The sequence below is a fragment of the Xyrauchen texanus genome, chromosome 19, assembly GCF_025860055.1.
Source record: "Xyrauchen texanus isolate HMW12.3.18 chromosome 19, RBS_HiC_50CHRs, whole genome shotgun sequence".
In the NCBI taxonomy this organism is placed as follows: domain Eukaryota; kingdom Metazoa; phylum Chordata; class Actinopteri; order Cypriniformes; family Catostomidae; genus Xyrauchen; species Xyrauchen texanus.
In genome coordinates, this window is record NC_068294.1 from 44,751,748 (window position 1) to 44,756,517 (window position 4,770).

A 4,770-nucleotide genomic window follows, 5' to 3' on the forward strand; every position below is an offset into this window, starting at 1 on the left:
CTTTTCTGAGACCAGTGCAGACAGACAGCACACTGGAGGTTAAGTCATGCACTAAATAGGGAGCAAGGGAGCATCCTATAGCTCTCCTATAACTGTTCTGAGACCAGTGCAGACAGACAGCACACTGGAGGTTAAGTCATGCACTAAATAGGGAGCAAGGGAGCATCCTATAGCTCTCTATAACTGTTCTGAGACCAGTGCAGACAGACAGCACACTGGAGGTTAAGTCATGCACTAAATAGGGAGCAAGGGAGCATCCTATAGCTCTCCTATAACTGTTCTGAGATCAGTGCAGACAGACAGCACACTGGAGGTTAAGTCATGCACTAAATAGGGAGCAAGGGAGCATCCTATAGCTCTCCTATAACTGTTCTGAGACCAGTGCAGACAGACAGCACACTGGAGGTTAAGTCATGCACTAAATAGGGAGCATCCTATAGCTCTCCTATAACTGTTCTGAGACCATTGCAGACAGACAGCACACTGGAGGTTAAGTCATGCACTAAATAGGGAACAAGGGAGCATCCTATATCTCTCTATAACTGTTCTGAGACCAGTGCAGACAGACAGCACACTGGAGGTTAAGTCATTCACTAAATAGGGAGCAAGGGAGCATCCTATAGCTCTCCTATAACTGTTCTGAGACCAGTGCAGACAGACAGCACACTGGAGGTTAAGTCATACACTAAATAGGGAACAAGGGAGCATCCTATATCTCTCTATAACTGTTCTGAGACCAGTGCAGACAGACAGCACACTGGAGGTTAAGTCATGCACTAAATAAGGAGCAAGGGAGCATCCTATAGCTCTCCTATAACTGTTCTGAGACCAGTGCAGACAGACAGCATACTGGAGGTTAAGTCATGCACTAAATAGGAAGCAAGGGAGCATCCTATAGCTCTCCTATAACTGTTCTGAGACCAGTGCAGACAGACAGCACACTGGAGGTTAAGTCATGCACTAAATAGGGAGCAAGGGAGCATCCTATAGCTCTCCTATAACTGTTCTGAGATCAGTTCAGACAGACAGCACACTGGAGGTTAAGTCATGCACTAAATAGGGAGCAAGGGAGCATCCTATAACTCTCCTATAACTGTTCTGAGACCAGTGCAGACAGACAGCACACTGGAGGTTAAGTCATGCACTAAATAGGGAGCAAGGGAGCATCCTATAGCTCTCCTATAACTGTTCTGAGACCAGTGCAGACAGACAGCACACTGGAGGTTAAGTCATGCACTAAATAGGGAGCAAGGGAGCATCCTATAGCTCTCCTATAACTGTTCTGAGACCATTGCAGACAGACAGCACACTGGAGGTTAAGTCATGCACTAAATAGGGAACAAGGGAGCATCCTATATCTCTCTATAACTGTTCTGAGACCAGTGCAGACAGACAGCACACTGGAGGTTAAGTCATTCACTAAATAGGGAGCAAGGGAGCATCCTATAGCTCTCCTATAACTGTTCTGAGACCAGTGCAGACAGACAGCACACTGGAGGTTAAGTCATGCACTAAATAGGGAACAAGGGAGCATCCTATATCTCTCTATAACTGTTCTGAGACCAGTGCAGACAGACAGCACACTGGAGGTTAAGTCATGCACTAAATAAGGAGCAAGGGAGCATCCTATAGCTCTCCTATAACTGTTCTGAGACCAGTGCAGACAGACAGCATACTGGAGGTTAAGTCATGCACTAAATAGGGAGCAAGGGAGCATCCTATAGCTCTCCTATAACTGTTCTGAGACCAGTGCAGACAGACAGCACACTGGAGGTTAAGTCATGCACTAAATAGGGAGCAAGGGAGCATCCTATAGCTCTCCTATAACTGTTCTGAGATCAGTTCAGACAGACAGCACACTGGAGGTTAAGTCATGCACTAAATAGGGAGCAAGGGAGCATCCTATAGCTCTCCTATAACTGTTCTGAGATCAGTTCAGACAGACAGCACACTGGAGGTTAAGTCATGCACTAAATAGGGAGCAAGGGAGCATCCTATAACTCTCCTATAACTGTTCTGAGACCAGTGCAGACAGACAGCACACTGGAGGTTAAGTCATGCACTAAATAGGGAGCAAGGGAGCATCCTATAGCTCTCCTATAACTGTTCTGAGACCAGTGCAGACAGACAGCACACTGGAGGTTAAGTCATGCACTAAATAGGGAGCAAGGGAGCATCCTATAGCTCTCCTATAACTGTTCTGAGACCATTGCAGACAGACAGCACACTGGAGGTTAAGTCATGCACTAAATAGGGAACAAGGGAGCATCCTATATCTCTCTATAACTGTTCTGAGACCAGTGCAGACAGACAGCACACTGGAGGTTAAGTCATTCACTAAATAGGGAGCAAGGGAGCATCCTATAGCTCTCCTATAACTGTTCTGAGACCAGTGCAGACAGACAGCACACTGGAGGTTAAGTCATGCACTAAATAGGGAACAAGGGAGCATCCTATATCTCTCTATAACTGTTCTGAGACCAGTGCAGACAGACAGCACACTGGAGGTTAAGTCATGCACTAAATAAGGAGCAAGGGAGCATCCTATAGCTCTCCTATAACTGTTCTGAGACCAGTGCAGACAGACAGCATACTGGAGGTTAAGTCATGCACTAAATAGGGAGCAAGGGAGCATCCTATAGCTCTCCTATAACTGTTCTGAGACCAGTGCAGACAGACAGCACACTGGAGGTTAAGTCATGCACTAAATAGGGAGCAAGGGAGCATCCTATAGCTCTCCTATAACTGTTCTGAGATCAGTTCAGACAGACAGCACACTGGAGGTTAAGTCATGCACTAAATAGGGAGCAAGGGAGCATCCTATAGCTCTCCTATAACTGTTCTGAGACCAGTGCAGACAGACAGCACACTGGAGGTTAAGTCATTCACTAAATAGGGAGCAAGGGAGCATCCTATAGCTCTCCTATAACTGTTCTGAGACCAGTGCAGACAGACAGCACACTGGAGGTTAAGTCATGCACTAAATAGGGAACAAGGGAGCATCTTATATCTCTCTATAACTGTTCTGAAACCAGTGCAGACAGACAGCACACTGGAGGTTAAGTCATGCACTAAATAGGGAGCAAGGGAGCATCCTATAGCTCTCCTATAACTGTTCTGAGACCAGTGCAGACAGACAGCATACTGGAGGTTAAGTCATGCACTAAATAGGGAGCAAGGGAGCATCCTATAGCTCTCCTATAACTGTTCTGAGACCAGTGCAGACAGACAGCACACTGGAGGTTAAGTCATGCACTAAATAGGGAGCAAGGGAGCATCCTATAGTTCTCCTATAACTGTTCTGAGACCAGTGCAGACAGACAGCACACTGGAGGTTAAGTCATGCACTAAATAGGGAGCAAGGGAGCATCCTATAGCTCTCCTATAACTGTTCTGAGACCAGTGCAGACAGACAGCACACTGGAGGTTAAGTCATGCACTAAATAGGGAGCAAGGGAGCATCCTATAGCTCTCCTATAACTGTTCTGAGATCAGTTCAGACAGACAGCACACTGGAGGTTAAGTCATGCACTAAATAGGGAGCAAGGGAGTGATGCCGAAAATAGAAAACAAGTGATCGATAGAATGTCCCGTCACTCCTCACTGCTGATTTGGACAAAAACTTAAATAAACCTTTTATCTCGTGTCGTTTACCGTCAGGTTTGGACACGGTGTGACTGTGGCGTCCTGTAGCTCCTCTATGTTTCTGTTTGATTGAGGACTCCATTAAAATAAAAAAAGGCTGGGCATAGAAATGCATCAGTTCTTCCTCTACAGACTCTTCAGACATGTTTAATAAGTTCTGTTCTGTGTTTTGTGTGCAGTTGTGTTCTGTTGTCACTATCACTGTTTTTAGATAAACACAACGAGTTTCTCTTGAACGCCCCCAATGTCGTGAGGGGTCTGTGTGAACTGTTGCTCTCGTGTCCTATCATGAACACACACAGGAGATCAACAGTGAACATTTACACTCAATAATACATCAGATTTCAGTTTCTCATCAAATCTTATCAGAACAATCATGAGCTCATGAATAATTAATTAGATTCTGAATGATACTTTTGTGTTCTTTTGAAGCTTGAAGAGGTGTCGCCATAAACTGCCATTGTATGACATCACTGAGCACAACATTTACACACAATTACTCCCGAGAAAGTCATGTAGAGTTACAACAACACAGCGGTGAGTAAATAATGACTGAATATTCATTTCTGGGTGAACTGATGCTTTAAGAAGAAAATGTTTAAATGTGTGTTGGTGTGATGTGTCTCACAGGACAGTTTCATGAGGTTATTTGACACTGTTTGTACACACCCTCGGTTCTCTCTCCATCTGATTCCCTCATTCTGCTCCGATGATCTGTTCAGAACTTCATCTGCTTGTCTGAAGGACACTTCTGAGGGCACTTGCTGGTGTGCCATCTGTCAGACATTTGGCATCCAATTAGAGACATTTCTGAACGGCGAATCCAAAACCTGCTGATTGACAGCAGAAATGCTTGCGTTCATATCTCTGGACTTTGATCACAGACTTCGGGATCTTGTCAAATTCGAGCACAGTTTGAGACATCGTTGAGATCTCTAGATGAGGCACGTGCACGTCTTGTTCTCAGGAGAAACATGTGATACGCGGGACTCTCCGTTTCATCTCGGATCAAGATCTTGTCGTGGTTAATCAGAATGAATCCAGTATAAGTTCTGAAAGACTTTAGCGTGCGTCAGACTGAATCAGTCGTTTGCAGAGTTTCTCTTCACACGCTGAATGTTGTCC

At 45.2% G+C, this 4,770-nt stretch overlaps 1 long non-coding RNA gene across 2 annotated transcripts; it reads left to right on the plus strand.

The window, feature by feature from the left end:
* The first annotated feature begins 482 nt into the window (after positions 1 to 482).
* On the plus strand, positions 483 to 2,512 carry LOC127659635 (uncharacterized). 2 transcript variants are annotated; one of them, XR_007972558.1, is made up of 5 exons: positions 483 to 580; positions 1,316 to 1,406; positions 1,499 to 1,589; positions 2,234 to 2,324; positions 2,417 to 2,512. It is a non-coding gene; the product is annotated as an uncharacterized LOC127659635 (long non-coding RNA). The 2 variants fall into 2 exon arrangements; XR_007972559.1 differs by lacking the exon at positions 483 to 580 and adding an exon at positions 687 to 763.
* The last annotated feature ends 2,258 nt before the right edge of the window (positions 2,513 to 4,770 follow it).